This window comes from Cavia porcellus, unplaced genomic scaffold (assembly GCF_034190915.1).
Source record: "Cavia porcellus strain 051 isolate PalLab524CR breed Dunkin Hartley unplaced genomic scaffold, mCavPor4.1 scaffold_40, whole genome shotgun sequence".
Taxonomy (NCBI): Eukaryota; Metazoa; Chordata; class Mammalia; order Rodentia; family Caviidae; genus Cavia; species Cavia porcellus.
Genome location: NW_026947523.1, coordinates 1,382,613 through 1,399,562, shown reverse-complemented (window position 1 = coordinate 1,399,562; position 16,950 = coordinate 1,382,613).

Below are 16,950 nucleotides of genomic sequence, written 5' to 3'. Positions count from 1 at the left end.
AACACTAGATGCTACCTCAGCTGTGCTGTGCAGAGTGCTCTCCCTGCATGTCCTCTGTATGTCCCAGAGGGGACCCCAGGCCTCCCCCCAGTCCAGCTCACAGCAGTCACTGTCTCCCGCCACTCTCACTGTCACCCATCCCCAGCCTCTCTTTCCCTTCATCACAAATTAATAAAAACAGGGTTGGGCCCTGAATCGTGGTCTTTGTTCCAACGGACCATGTCGGCTGGGCTCAGGACCCTCGGCTCCCCACAGCTGTGTAAACGTCTCAGTGTCTTGATTCTCACCGTGGGTTGCACTGGAAGTGGTAGACTGGAATTAACTCACTAGAATTCCAATAATGTCTCCATGGGATTGCAAATGTAAGCTTCCCGGACCGTGAGGAAAAGGGACCGCTATAGAGATTCACACGCGCGTGCGCGCACATACACACACACACACACACACACACACACACACACACATACACGCATGCTTAGTATCTCTGCCCAGGCTGGTGCCCTGCAGGGACACAAGCTTCCTTGCCCCTCACGTGATCCTCTGTCCACTGCTGGCCTCTCCTGAGCATGGTTCTGTGCTCCTAGAGCTGCCTTCCCTTGTGGGAGGTGGGCAGTGGCGTGGGAATGCTGGCTTCGAGCCCCACTGACTGGCCGGCCATCCCCTTCTGCAGGACTCTGGAGCTCAGTGCACTGTGTGCTAGGAGACCTGGCCACTGGTGCAGTGAGGAACAGGCAAGGGTCACAGCCAGGGGCGCAGGCCATGCGGGAGGGCCCGAGGGTCCCTGTGGGAGGGGCCCATTCTGAGCAGACTGTGGGGAGAAGCCCAGAGCCTGGATCCAGGACCAGGAGCACCAGGTGCCTGGACACAGCCACTGGGCAAGCACAGTGTGGCGTCGTGCCTTCCTGGAGGCTGAGTCAGGGAGGTGCTGCAGATCCCGGCATGAAGGCCAGAAATACCACTTCTGCCTGGAGGAACAGCAGCCTCTGTATGGGCGCTGGGGCGCTCTCCTACCAGTGTGCACAGAAGGGGACCCTTGCAGACAGCGCTGCCTCCTCCCCCTGTTGAGGCAGTCCAGGGAGAAGCCACCCTGATGGCTCTCCTCCCTCCTGCAAGCACCCACTTCCGTGAATCTGCCTGCTCAGCTGCCCAGGGGCTGCCTCAGGGACACAGGACAGCAGCACGACCTCCGGCGTTGCATCTTTGTTCTGGGCAGCAGGAAGGAGTGGGCAGAGGAAAAGCGCCAGCCTGCTGCCTTTAGATGCCTCTGGAGTCCTGGGGATGCACAGCGGGCATTTCCGCTGACGTCACATGGAGGGTGGGTCACGGGGCCCAGCTGGAGGAGAACTGGGCGGGAAGTGCTTGCCCCCTTTATTTTTTAAAATTTTTTTATTTTAAAGAGATTAAGATAGAAGAGGACATAACAAAGCAGATCAGAACAGAACAATTTGAGTAATAGTATTTCACCACAAGACAATCTGATATAACAGTAGCTACCATAATGTCTCTTTCCTTGAAATAGTTGAGCACGCCTTCGTACACAATAGCACAAAACATAACAAAATGGTATAAAGCCATGAAAGAAAATGAAAGTATTACAGGGCATTCAGAACCAAATAACAGAATATGAACAATGGTTACTATATTATCCAATTGTCCATAAAAAATTTGTTTATACTACCACACAGGATAAAATCCAATAAGATACAACATGATAGAACCAATGGAAACAGAAGAACAAAAATATGGTAGGACTTCAAAACAAGATCATATTAAATCAGCACTAGCTATTATAATGTCTTGTTTTCTTCAAAATAGCAGTTCATACCATCACAGACAATAAAATCAAACAACCCAGAATAAAACCATTCCAACTAATGAATGAGAACATTATAAGGCTTCAAAGAATGTAATAGGGAATCATGATTACTATAAACTCTTATGTACTCTTACCATTTCTTACACTAGGGAGACTATATGGTATTTATACATGTGAGTTTATTTCGCTTATGAGTCTCAAGTTGCATCCATTTATTTATAAATATCTCAGTGTGATCATTCTTTATAGCTGAGTAGTACTCCATTGTATAAAAATACCACAACATTTTATCCATTCCTAGGTTGATGGGCACTTAGGTTGTTTCCAAGATTACAAATTGTGCTTCTATAAACATGGGTGCACATATATCACTGTGGTATGATGCCTTCAGTTCTTCTGGGAATATGTCTAGAAGTGAAATAGCTGGGTTGAATGGGACTTCCACTCCCAGGTTTTTGAGGACTCTCTAAACTAACCTCCACAGGGGTTGCACAAGTTACCAACAGCGTAGGAGAGTTCCTCTTCCCCCACAACCTCTCCAGCATTTGTTGTTGGTAGTTTTCTTGAATGAAAAATGGTATCTTCATTCTTTCTGGAGTGAGATGAAATCTCAGTGTGGTTTTAATTTGCATTTTTCTAATGACTAATGATGATGAACATTTTCTCATATATTTATTTGCCATTTGTATTTCTTCATCTGAGAACTGTGTATTCATCTCAGATGCCCATTTTTGGATTGGGTCTTTGAATTCCCGGGGTGTTATTTTTTAAAAATTATTTATATGTTTTAGACAGAAGCCTTTGTCAAGGGACAACTCACTTAAGATTTTTTCCCCACTTTTTGGGTTTTCTTTTTACTATGCTAGAGATTTCTTTTGACATACAGAAACTCTTTAATAAGACATGATCCCAGTTATTGATTCTGGGAAGTATTTCCTGTGTAGTTTGATTCCTGTTCATGAATTCTCTACCTACTCCTATGTCTTCAAGGTTTCTACCCAATTTGTCTTCCAACAGATTTAGTGTTTCTGTTTTAATATTCAGATATTTGATCCATTTAGATTTTAATTTAGTACCTGGTGATAGGCATGGGTCTAGTTTTAGTTTTCGGCACATGGAGAGCCAGTTTTTCCAACACCATTTATTAAAGAGACTGTCGTTCTTCCAGTGAAACTGCTTGGCTCTTTTATCAAAGATAAGGTGGCTGAGTGTGTTTGTAGTTGTTGCTGTATCTCCTAATCTATTCCACTGATCTTTGGCTCTGTTTTGATTCCAGTACCATGTTGATTTTACTACGGTTGCTTTGTAGTATAATTTCAAGTCAGGGATTGTGATGCCTCCTGCTTTGCCTTTGCTGCTTAGAACTGTCTTTGCTATTCTAGGTCTCTTCTGATTCCAGATGAATTTTAAGAGTGATTTCTCTACATCTACGAGGCATGTTAATGGTATTTTCTTGGGATTGCATTGAATCTGTATAACAGTTTTGGCAGAATGGTCATTTTCACAATGTTTATTCTTTCTATCCATGAACAAGGGATGTCTTTCCATTTTCTGAGATCCTCTTCAATTTCTTTTTAAGGGCATTATAATTTTCCTTTTATAGATCTTTTACATCTTTTGTGAGATTAATTCCTAAGTATTTCATTTTTTTTTTTTTGATGCTAGTGTGAAGGGTATGGCTTCTCTTATTTCTCTCTCAGTGATTCTGTTAGTGTATAGGAATGCTATTGATTTTTGAGTATTGACTTTGTATCCAGCTATGTTGCTGAATTTATTATGTCTAGGAGTCTTTCAATAGAGTTTTCGGGATCTTGAGTATCATGTCATCTGTAAATAATGATAATTTAACTTCCTTTTTTCCTATCTTTATTCCTTTTATTTCTCTCTCTTGTCTAATTGCTCTGGCTAGTATTTCAAGCACTGTGTTGAATAGGAGTGGTGGTAAGGGACATCCTTGTCTTGTGCCTGATTTTAAGGTAAAAGCTTTCAGTTTTTGGCCATTTAATATGATGCTGGCTGTTGGTTTGTCATAGATGGCTTTTATCATATTGAGGTAAAGACCATCTATTCCAGCTTTCTGTAGGGTTCTTATCATGAATGAGTGTGGGATCTTATCAAAAGCTTTCTCTGCATCTGTAGAAATTATCATGTGATTCTTACTTTTGACTCTATTGATATGGTGAATTACATTTATTGATTTACATATGTTGAACCATTCCTGCATGCCTGGGATGAATCCCAATTGGTTATGGTATATAATCTTCTTGATGATTTGCTGCATCTTATTTGCCAATATTTACTGAGGATTTTTGCATCTGTGTTCATTAGGGAGACTGGCTTCTAGTTCTCTTCTTTAGTTGGTCTTTCTCAGGTTTTGGTACTAGAATAATATTTGTGTACAGCATTGATTTAGGAAGGATTGCTTCCCTTTTGATTTCATTGAAGAGTTTGTGGAGTGTCAGCATGGAGGTCTTCTTTGTATTTCTTGTAGAATTCTGCATTGAATCCGTCTGGGCCTGGGCTCTTCTTTGTAGGTAAGGATGTAATTACATTTTCGATTTCATTAATAGAAATTGGGTTATTCATCAGTTGTACATCTTCTTGACCCAGCTTTGGTACTTCATGTGTTTCTAGCAATCTGTCTATTTCTTCTGTGTTATCGAACCTATGAGAGTAGAGGTTTTTGAAATAGTTGTTGATGATCTTCTGTATTTCCAGAGTCTGTAGAGATTTCACCTTTTCATTCCTTATTGCATGAATTTGAGCTTTTTTTTCCTTTTAAAAATAAGGTTGGCTAGAGGCTTATCAATTTTATTTATTCCTTCAAAGAACCAACTGTTTGATTCATTGACTCTTTGATTGTTTTCTTAATCTCTATTGCATTAGTTTCTGCTCTGATTTTTATAATTTCCTCCCTTCTTTTGGCTTTGGGCTTGACTTGCTCTTCTTTTTCTAGATGTGTGTAGAATCAAGTTATTTGTGTTCTTCTGTTTTCCTAATGTGGGCACTCAGTGCAATAAATTTTCCGTTGAGGACCGCTTTCATTGAAGCCCACGAATTCCAGTGAGTTGCATTCGTGTTTTCGTTTGCTTATAGGTATTATTTAATTTCTTCTGTCACCCACAGATTGCTCAAGAGTGTATTATTCAATTTCCATGTGTTTGTGAGGTTTTTGCAGTTTCTTTTATCATTAATTTCTAGTTTCATGGTGCTATGATCTGATAACATGCATGGGATAATTTCAACTATTTTGCATTTAATTAAATATGTTCTGTGGTCTAGTATAGGGTCTATTTTAGAGAATGCCCCATGTACTGATGGGAAGAATGTATATTCTGATGTTGTTGGATGGAACACTCTGTATACATCTATCAAGTCCGTTTGTTGACAGGAGTGATTCAGTTCTGTTATTTGTTTGCTGATTTTCTGTTTGGTTGATCTGTCCCTTTGTGTCATTAGTGTGTTAAAGTCTCTTGTTATAATTGTGTTATTGTTTATTTGATTTTTCATTTCTGTTAATACTTGATTTGTATAGCTGGCTGCTCTGGAATTTGGTGCACATATATTTAAGATTGTTATCTTTTCCTTTTGAAGTTTCCCTCTAACTAGTATGCAGTGACCTTCTTTATCTCTTGGATCATTCTTGGTTTGAAGTTCATATTGTCTGCCAACAGAATAACTACCCCTTCTTTTTTGGGGGGCTCCTGTTGCATGAAGTATTGCTTTCCATCCTTTGACTTTCTGTCTATGAATTTCAATTTTGGGTTAGATGGGTTTCTTGTAGACAGCATGTGATTGGATGTTGTTTCTTGATCTATTCTGCCAGTCTGTTTCTTTTAATTGGTGAATTGAGACCATTTACATTAATGGTTATAACTGTTATATATTGGTTTATTGTTGGCATGTTATCTTTCTGCTGTAGCATCTTTAGCTTTCCATTCTGTTTAGCTGTCTTCCTTGCTTAATGGTTTTTTCCTATGTGTATCTAGAATTTCTTACAGTATTCTTTGCAGGGTTGGCTCAGTGATCATGAAGTTCTTCAGCTGTGCTTTGTCCCAGCAGTATCTTATTTATCCATCCATTTTGAAGGACATTTTTGCAGGGTACATCAGTCTAGGTTGGAAATCATTTTCCTTTAGGATCTGAAATACTTTGTTCCATGCTCTTCTTGACTTCATTGTTTGTGTTGAGAAGTCTGCTGTGATTCGGATAGGTTTTCTCTTATAGATGATCTGCCTTTTCTCTCTAACAGCTTTTAATATCCTGTTCTTATATTGGATTCTGGGATGGTGATGATTGTATGTCTGGGTGTAGTTTTATTTTGGTTATGGCTATTTGAAGTTCTATATGCTTCACTAATCTGTATGTCAGTTTCCATTCTCATGTTGGGAAAATTTTCAGCTATTACTTATGTCAATATCATTTGTGTTGTCCCCTTCTTTTTCATTTATCCCTATCAATCTTATGTTGTTTTCTTTTGCATCATCTTACAGCTGTTGAATTGTTATTTCCTTATTCCTTGTTATTTTTGAAAGATCTTTCCTTTCCTGTTCACTAGCTTCAATCTTGCCTTTGAGGCCTGAAATTTGATCTTCACTTTTGTTAAGGCAGTTTTGACAACTTTCAATGGAATTTTTGATTTCCTGTATATCTCTTTAAATCTGCTTCATGTATTCTGTTTGTTTCTTATATTGTTCATCCAGAGATTCTATCTTTTTGTTTTGTTCCTTTAATTTTTAACTGTATCTTCTTTAGATGTGTTCAGCCTCTCCTTCATTACTTTTATCATTTCTTCTTTTATCTGGGAGATTATTTCTAGTTTGAGTACCTTTAAAGGTTCCCAGAGTTGCTTCTTTATTTCAGTTGCTATTATTTCAGGCATTTCAGGTGTATGGCATATATTTTCTTCTATGCACATGGCTCCTAGGCTTTCTTGGGATGGGCTGGAGGTTTGAGATTGCATCTTGGTCTTTTGTTTTGTCATTTTCCTATATTTCCCTGTTTCAAGTGTTGTCCCAAGGCTTCCCCTGGACATGTTAGAAATCATCTCCTATGCCCTCAGCTCCTGGGACTGAATGGAGGTGGCTAAGCATGGTCCAGTCAGACCCACAGGACCTCTCATGCCACCTCCAGTGTTCTAGGAAGCTGGGAGGGCTCCTAACCACTGTAGGTGATGGTCCAAAGCTCTCCCTAGGTAAGAACCGATGGGCTGAAACTCACTTCATGTGCTCTTAACTCCCCTGATTGAAGAAGGTTGCTGGGTGTAATCTAGTTGGGCCACAAAACCTCCCAAGCCTAGCCTAGTGTGGCTGGAAGCTGGATGGATCCTTGACCACTGGGAGCAATGATCTTAAACTCTCCCAGGGCTTGGGGATGGTGTGCAAGAACTCACCCCCACCGGGAGCCAGTTCCCTCATCCAGCAGCACAGTTCCCCAGATTGAAAGAAGGTCACTGGGCATGGCCCAGGCAGGCCTGAAACCTGCAGAGCTCAGTCTAGTGTGGCTGGAAGCTGGGCACATCCTTGACCACTGGGAACAATGATCGTAAGCTCTCCTGGGGCTCGAGATGGTGAGCAGGAACTCACCCCTGCCAGGAACCCAGCTCCTTCCTCTGGCAGCACCTCACCCCTTTCTTACACATCGCTTGCTTGTTTGGAGGAATCAGGAAGAGAGTGGACACTGAGGATTCAGCCTCTCCAGAAGCCAACCCCTCTGGGGTCCGCATCCCATCTCCTGCAAGGACACCTAGCTGGCTACTCAATGTCCCAAAGCCCCCAACAGGAGTCTTCAGTGGCATGGTCCTTCAGGGTCATGAATCCTCCACGACAGAGGCCCAAGGAGGGAATGCAAACCTTTCCAGTACAAAGCCCCATTGTGCATTAACCTGATCCTGGTGCGTGCCTCTTTGAGCCTCCATGGTAATCTTTCTGATTGCTTTTTTCAGATAAAGGGGACAAGGAGTACAGGGTGGCAAAATGCAATTGACAGTAAGTGCTCATTATGTAATTACAGATTCTTCAGTGTGCATAGTTTTCTCTGCAGCCTGCAGCAACCAAATACATAATTACTGAGCTCTGAGAAGGGCGGGAGCGGCTCCCCAGCTTCCACCCGCCACAGTTCAGAAGTGGTTTGCAGGAGCGGCCAAGAGCTTGGTCACCAAAGGCTGTGCTTGGGATGAGGGATAGCAACCAAGAGGGCAGAGGAGGTGGCTCTGGGGACCCCAGTGGAAGGGGCACGATGGCACTGGTGACAGCAGGTCCAGGAGCAAGTCATTCATGGATCCCCAATGGCCACTGGTCGGTGGGTCTGCTGGGCTACAGCCGAGGACTGGCCTGGTGGCCGAGAGCAGCAGGGGTTTAGTTCTCCGTTTCCAGAGCCTGGAGTCTGAGTCCAAGACAGCCACGGACTTGGGACAGACCTTATGTGGCCTCCTCTCCTTGTGTGACATGGGTCTCAGGGCAGTGGGCTGGGAGTGGGGCTGGGAGGAAAGGAGGAGGAGGAGGAACAGGCAGGACCACATCACTGTGGGTGTCACCGTCACAGAAGACCCCAGTGGCCACCGGCTGGGGTGGGCATGAACCATCCTCACGTGGGACCAGACAAAGTGTGGTGTCTGGCAGGGCAGGGCCACCACACTTTACACACAGACACTTTCTCTACACTGAGGTGACCCCACTCTAAGGTGACACCTGTCAAAGAAATGGACTGGAGCCACCATGAGGGGCCCTGAGTATAGGTCCTCTGGCCACATTGCCATCGCTGGACGTCCATGGTGGCCACGGCTTCTCCTTAGGCTCCAGATGCCTGCCCCATGGAGGCAAAATAGCCGTAGTGCCAAGCTCCTGAATGTGAGAGGGGCCACCCTGGAGGTGCTGGCTCAGCCCTGGGGAGCCAAGCGTGGTGCCCAGCAGCCTCTGCTGCCCATGGACTTCCAAGAGGCCAGTTGTTCCCAAGAGATTCCCACTGCTCGAGGCCACTGGTCCTATGGGTGACACAAAGCTCAGGGAGACCTGCAGCTGTTGGGGTGTCCAAACTGGGCTGCAGAGTCCATCATGTCCCCCTGGCAGGGGAACTGACCAGTCCTCCTGTGGTCACTTCTCCTTGCAGCCTGCATTCTTGGCCCTGGTATCCACCCTTCAGGCCAGGCCACAGTGGTCTCTGATCTCAGAGCTGTCCCCAGCCCAGTGTTCTTCAAACCCACCACAAGGGCCCCCCCCCGCTTGGGGAAGATGGAGCTGAGGTGATTGATTGTAGGGGTGAAGAGGAGGGGACTCGTATCTTGTCTGTGTCAAAGTTTTCCTGGGAGAGCTGAGGTCCCCCTCCCCGCGGGCTGTCCTGCCGCAGAGAGGAACAGGTCTTGCACCTGACTCAGCCTCCTTACAGCCCAGCATGGGGCTGGCTGTGACTGGGGTCTGAGACACGGTTCCCCAGCATCTCAGATTCTAAAGTCTCTGCAGCCCCGCCTAGGACCCCAGTGCAGGGGAGGTGGCCAGGGTGCAACTGACTCTGCCTCAATGGCTCCAGGAGGCTGCGTCACGGTGCAGGGGTGGCCTGCGCGCTGCGTGGGACCTCCCAGGGCAGCCCCTTCCAGCTGGAGCCCTGGGTACACTGGGCATGTGAAAGAAGGAGAGAGAGAGACAGACAGAGAGAGAGAGAGAGAGAGAGAGAGAGAGAGAGAGAGAGAGAGAGAGGCTGCCTGGGGCCAGCAAGCAGGTTTGAGACTCACCACTTCTCAGTGGCGTGTGGGAGGGTAGCCCACTCCCCACCCAGGCCGGTGGCCCGTGCTGTCCCCTCTCCCTGCCCACGTGCTGAGTGCACGTAACATCAAGGTCAGTATTTTTAGATGCATTGCTTTAATTTTTGAAAACCCTCCGCAGAGATTTTAGTGACGGGTACATATTTATTTGATAAATATAAATAAATGCAAGAGCTATAAAAATAAACCTCAGGAAAAACTTCCTGTCCTGTTTTTCTGTCCTGTTTCACTCCCCGGAGGCCAGGGCCCCGCATCCTGCAGAGAGGAGGCCAGTGGCCCTGCTTTGGGACGGGAAGCTGACCAGGCTGGAAGCCCCTCCCACGGAGGTGGCCTGGGGTGTGCCACGGACTGATACCGGTGGTGCCCAGGCCAGCGCCAGGCCTGAACCTCATCCCATGGGCCCACCCCAGAGAGGGCGGGGGCTCAGCTGGCAGAGGACAGGAGTGACCAGGAGCTCCGGGGCGTTGTAACTCTGCTGGGGTTTTCCTCCGCAGTAGGACATGGAGCAAGCTCAAGGGCACAGGGTGGAATTGTGCTCCTGACGGGATAGCATGCAGGTGTCCTGAGGGTCCAGATCTTTGTGGTCCTGGACTTGCGCCTGGGCCTTTGAGGTCCAGGGGGCACAAGATGGGCTCCAGAGCACAGGGTGAGCCCATTATCCAGAGCCCAACAAGGAGCCACCAACGTGGTAGAGACCTGGCTCCTCCTCGCCCTCCTGCTGTGTTTCCCTGCACCTCAGGGACCTCAGGGCACAGTGCCCACCAGGGGCCGCAGCACCATACCGTGCCCAGTGCTTTGCCCAGCCTGCACAGACCTGAGCTGACAGCCCTTGGCTCCTGGTCCATTGCCCACCTCAGGTGTTCCTGATTACCCGTCCTCTCTGTGGGGTCCTGGCTCACACCAGCTTCCCCGCCTGTCCTCTGACTCATGAGTCCAAAGAGGACACTGTGAGCTGGTCTGGGGACCTCAGCCTCTGCTCCCAGCTGCTTGGTGGACCCCACGCCCTCAGGATTGGATTTCTCTGTACCAGCATCACTGTCCCTTGGGCACCTGCCTCTCCCACAAAGTCCCTGCTTGCTCCCACCTCCGGGGTCTGTTGCCTCCCCCAGGGGCCCTCCTGACCCCTCACCAGGAGAGGACAGTCCCACCTGCCCTTCCTTGCACAGATGCTGGGGTCACCCTGCACCCCCAGTCATTGGCCTTGTGAGGTGGGCTCTGGAGGTGTCTGTGGGGACGAAGGTAGAGGACGACAGTGTCCTCCCGTGCGGAGGCAGGCACTGGGCTCCCCACCTCCTCCCCTCTGCACCTCAGGGTGGATGCTGGAGATGAGAAACACATACATAATTAATTGAATTAAAGTAAACTCCAGATATTTTTTACCCCGAGCATTCTTGCATACATTGGGCAAATTAAATATTAAAATGGCCCAACATACACACCCGTCAGGGCCAAGTGAGGCGTTCGGTCCAGGAGCAGGCATCCTTGAGTGGTGGCCCTCAGGCAGGTGGGGTGGGCAGCGGCTGTGCCCACAGAGCCACACAGGTGAAGCTGCCATGGTCTACATCACCTGCAGGCCCCTGCAACGATGCACAGCCCAGGAGATGAGTCCCACGTGCCTCCCCAGGGCTGCCACTCCTTGAGGTCTGGCCGGAAGCTGGGACCTGTCAGTTGTCAGAGTTCTGCGCTGGCCCTGCAGGCACAGGGGAGCGGTCCAGGGTGCAGTGGGCTCCTTCAAGGGGGCTGGCTGCTGGCTCAGTGCTTCACCTTGTGCCTGGGGTCCTGGCTCTGTCCACTGAGAACTGCCCAGGGCTGTGTCGGCAGCTCTTCCTGGAAGTGTGTCCAGCGTTCCTCCAACCCACTCGATTCTCTGTCTCTGCCCTGGGCCGCAGTGCCTGCACATTGCCCCTGCATCTGTAAAACCCGCTGCCTCCTTGTCCACAGGCTCTGACCTGTCCCCACCGCGTGTTTAACTCGGCAACAACCATGTGCCTCTCACATGTGACCCAGTGTGAGGTTCTGGACACTGGGATAGCACGGTGTCTCTGGATGGGCAGCGCACCTTGCTCCCCGCACAGAGGCGCCAGTCACAGATGTGCCCATGTCCTCTGCTCCTTCTTGTAAATCCATCTTCCAGGGCATTTTATCATGCTCTCCGCTAAGACCACAGAGTGAGCCACAGTCCACAACCACTGGAAGGCACAAGTTCCATGGGAGCCCAGTTCACAGGATACCAGAGCTTCTGGACTTGGTCAGCAAGGGGAGGCAGACAGCTGTCACCAGGGCTGGGGACAGTCAGCTGCCTTGGGGACAGTAGAGGGCCCAATGTTGCAGGAAGCTTTCTGTCCATACTAGTGACACTCAAAATTGCTGTAAGACCTGAATGTGCGTTTGCCCACCAGCACTCAGCTTCCCAGGCCTCCGGGGTGAGTGACAAGGCCCGGGGGCCACACCTCCTCTCTGTGCCTCCCTTGGCAGGGAGAGGCCAGCTGCAGGGTGCTGGGAACAAAGGGTCTCATCCAGGATGAACTCCGCTTATACCCAGGCGTGTGCCAGGTGACCTCAAGCACTTGGAGATGTCACAGTAGGCCTGGTTCACTCGTGAGACCCAGGAGCCAGAGACTGGAGAGGGTTGAGAAAACTGGCTCAGGCCAGAGGGTCAGAGTGAGTTTCCATCCAAGGAAATGTTTTCCAGTGTGATATTAGGGTGTGCACACAGAGAAAGACAGAGACTCAGACAGAGAGAGATGCAGACAGAGAGACAGAGAGACCCAGACAGACAGAGGGAGAGACACAGACAGGGCCTCCACAGAACGGGCCATGCAGCAGGGCCAGGCACAGTGGACAGGACACAACCCTGATGCTGACACACGAATGCAACCGCACTTTTAAAACTTCAGATTCCTTTTGGACGAAGCTGGGTTTTCCCGTGTTTCTCCCCAGATCTGAGCTGCTGTCTGAGGCTCATCCGGAACTGAAGGTCGGCAGCTCCCATGCATGGAGGAAACACACAGCTCCATGGGCTCGGTTGGCAGCAACCCCGGGCCCACACCAGTGCTGCAGGTGGCATGAGGTGGGCACTGAGGAGCCTCTGCCCTCCTTCCCAGGCTGACGTCCCTGCACCATGGCCGTCCCCTCCTGCCCCTGGCACTGTGGTCACTGCCCCTCGCTGCTAGAGGATGTAGCTGCTGTTTGGTCACGGAGGGGGACCAATAATAAACCAATGACCAAATACAAAAACAACGCTGCATCCTGCAGGGAGAGGACACACAGGGAGACGCAGAATCGCAGTGGCTGGCCAGACAGTTTAGCTGGTGGCTGGGGACACTCAGGGAGAGTGACTTTAAGCTCCTGCACACTGGGCAGACAGTGGCGGTAGGTGGCTGGTCAGTGCACAGGCACGTTATTACATACGAGCCTTCGAAAGCATGACATTAGTTATGGGAAGTTTAAAGACCTTAGAAAACAATTTACCAGGACCTGTGCACACAGATCAAGGCCAAACCCGTGCAAATATTTTGCAGATTTCCTTTAACGCTGTGCCTCCAGTCCAAACCCAGTCCCTCTGTCCCCTTTCCCCAGGGGTGGCTGCAGCCATTAAGGGGTTCTACTGTCCCCAGACAGCTCTGTGTGGTGTCCCCACCCCCACCGTGTGCACACTCAATGTCTGTAGCTACGCACACTGGAAGATTATAGTCACATTCCCTATGGCAGCATCTGGGACTCTCTTCACTGTATCCCCCAAATCCTCTCTGGATTTGTCCACACCGATGCGTGCATGGCTCCTGTGGTCATCACAAGTTCCGTTCATTATGGATCATCTCAATAATTGTTTCATTTCCCAAGAGGTTACATAGACAGTCTCATTCTTTGCCAGGACAAAGCATCCTCTTGCAGTGAGCATCCCGTCTGGAGTCTGTGCGCAGCTTGGGCCTGGAGCTGCTGCAAAGAAAACCCCCTGGGACGGGGCAGTGTGGGAGTCCAGGGCCACTCCACCGCCCTCAGGCTCTCAGGCCAGCCTGGCTGCACCCCAGCTGACCCGCCCTATCTCTTGCACCCCCGGCCCCCAGGTCCTGTCACAACCGTGCTTCCCCTGTTTCCGGGGGTCACATGCAGCCTCTGAACAGTGGGGTCCCCATGACCACGTGGCTCTGAGACCCTGGCCCTGTCCACGGTGCCATGCTCCCGAGCTGTCTCTGCGGCTGCCCACTCTCCTCCTGGCCGTACTCCCTGCGTGGCTGGCCTCGCAGCTCTTACGCTTAGCCAGACAACTGGGTCCCTTGTAGTCTCCCGCGCTGCCGACCTCCTCCTCCCCCCCGCCGAGTTCACCCCACGGCTGTGTCCACGGCGCCTTTGATATAACCGAGCTCGCAGGCGCCTTCCTAGCAGCACTGGCTGTGCCGGTTTGAGCAGCTCTCCCGTGACCTCCTCCCACACGGTTTCAAAAATGCACTTAGGGTTCTTCCCACTCAGGACTGAACTGCAGCTCTGGGAACCGCGCAGGAAAGGAGGTGTAGGTGCCGAAGCGTCCTACGTGCTTTTCTTCTGGCGTGTGCTCGCTGCATGTCCACCGTGGCGTGCACACGCACGGAAACCCCGGTCGGTCGGTCACCTCCCCGCACCACGGCCCAGGCTGCCTCTGCCCTTGGCGGGAGAGAGCGCGTGTTCCTTGGCTTGTCCCCGAGTAAGGAGCCGTAATGCTGCCGTGGGGTCTGCCGTGCGCATCCCTCCCTTCTCAGGCACTCGGCACGCCTTGCTGGGACTTTTATCTTCATGCTGTGTGCTCATGGATGAATTCTGGGAGACGTGCAATTATTGCTGGCTTGAATTTATCCAGTTCCTCGGCATGGATTCGGGTTTGTTTTCTGCAAAGGTTTCTCTGAATACTGTTTGGTAATGGAGAGTCTTTCCTAGTATAATGAATGGTGTGTTTTTAAAGCTCCACTTTCCCCTCATTGCAACTTGTTCACAGGGACACCCCAATTTTTCTGATTGCTCCCTGCACCTTCGTGGAGGGGCCCCTAGTGTATCACGATCACCTCTTCCACACAAGTGACCCCACGCTGTACCTACCCATCATTCATTCAACGAACACTGACCCCACGGCTTGCTTCGGACCATAAAACAAGCTGGAAAGTCGTCTGTGAACAAAGAATTGAAGGCATTTGCTGCTGGTTGGAAAGATAAAGATGAATTAAACAAATTAACAGGCATTATGCTACTTTGATATTTTCCACGGGTTGTTTTTGGACCTTCTAAGCAGACAGCTCGGGAGTCTGTAAGTGGCGCCTGTCCTAGCTACCCAGACTGCTTTGCTTGTCTTGTCTCTTATGGGCTGGTACTTCCAGTACAGTTTGACCAAAATGCTTTTACTGATCTTCCTTGTTTCTTCTCTTAGTCCACTTTGTGGTCCTGTGACAAAATACCTGAGATAAAATTATAAGGAGAAAAGGCTCACTTTGACTCACAGGCTCAGAGGTTGGGTCCATGGTCGGGCCAGGCTCTGTGGGGCCTGTGGTGTAGGAACTCAACGTGATAGGTGTGCGTGGCAGGCAAGAGAGAAGGGGGTGCCAGGGACAAGACACATCCTCCTGGGGCACACCCCGGGGACCTCCTTCCTCCAGCCAGGCCTCGCCTCCTCCCACAGGGGCTGTTAAACTGGGCCCATCAACGGATGTGTTAATCTACTGTGAGACCCCAGCCCTCACCCCCGAGCCCCCAACCTGAGCACCGCTGCACCAGGGAGCCATCGCCAGTGCCCGAGAGGTTGGCACCCTCACAGCACGGAGAGTGGCTTTCATGTGAGTTGAAACACTGGCATACTGGGAAATCCTCTTCTGGAAAAACCGAGGGCCTGTCCCCAGTCCCCTTCCCACCATCACACGGCGTCCGGCTCTACCCCGCACTCTCCTGCCCTGCCCAGGGTGCTCCCGGCTCAGAGCCCTCACCTGGGAAGCACCTAGCTTTGGGGGGCGCTGTGTGGGTGTCAGTTTGGTTACCAATGGGGGATGTGTACATAAATATTTTCTAATAAGAAATTATCTCTGCAATCCCGAGGCTAAGGCTTTGTAGAATACCATAAGTGCTTTTATGCATTCCTAGATATGAATTCCTTATATTTTATGTATGAATTTTGAATTGATGTTTGGAAAGAAATTGAACTTTTTCCTGTCCCATAAAAATAAAATCTAATTTTCATATCAAGAATATAGTAGCCTCATAAAAGGGGTTGAGAAAAATTTTGAAAAAAATTGATATAAAATGGTAATTTTTCTATTCCTTGACCAGAAACTTAAGAAAATTTTGTTTTTACTCTGCCTGGATTGAGAAATTCCTGTTGATTTAAAAATGCTTTTTACATTTTTGTTTATGGTTTGAGACCTCTGTGCTTAGTCTACTGCTGATTGAAATGGTTTGGATAAATGTGTTAATTATTTCTCTGCTCCACAGTTGTTAACCTGGGGGTTTAACTGCTCGAGGGCCTCTGAAACTCTGTCTCTCTGGCCACTGTGGGCTTCTCGCCTCGGGCGATGCCTCTCCTGGCCCTCGGGTTCACCCCGCGATCCATCGAGCTGCTTGCTGTGTGGTGAGGGCAGCTTTGGGTGCTCACGAGCCGCTCTGCTGTTTATTTGATTCCAGTTTTATTAGTTCACAATGCTCCATTTGTTAGTTTTCTTGGGTTTATTTTGCTTTTCTCTAGCGGTTTCCAGTGAAATTTTCTTTCAGAGGTTCCTGGGCTCCCTCCCGAGGTAAGGGCAGTTTCTGTCCCCTGGATGGCATCACCCAGCCCACGGGCCCCATCCCGCCCACAGCGTGCTTTTGCAAGCCACATTTAGTGGGACCAGCCCCCCTTGGTCACTCACACAGGGCCACCATCTGCGTGTCGTCCTAGCTGCAGAGCTGAGTGGACACAGTAGACGTGGACCAGAAAGATGCAGGTGTTGTCACTATTCTCCCCATTATTTTAGTGAGCAAATTTTTAATTCTATGTGCAGGGATGCTCGTGAAACAGGGTGAAGATTTAAATTAAATAAATGCTTACAGTAAGTGTCGCATTGCCAAGAATGGTGTGGTAAGACTGTTCCCAGGCCGGGGATTGTTCCCTTAGGGCGGGGCCTGCGGGTTTCTCACTGCAGTAAATTTCTGCCGAAACACTCGCCCTACCGTTGAGCACAGCTGTTTGATCAAAAGTCCACGGCAGTTTCTGTCAGCTGAAAACGTGACAATGTGCTATTAATCATCTCAGTCACTGGATCTGGCACCTTGTGGCTTCCGGATCTTCCCCAAAGTCAACATGAAAGGTAAATTTTTGATTCCATCAGGACACCAAGGCAGCCATGACAGCACAACTAAAGATGCTTGCCAAAGTGGGCTTCCGGGC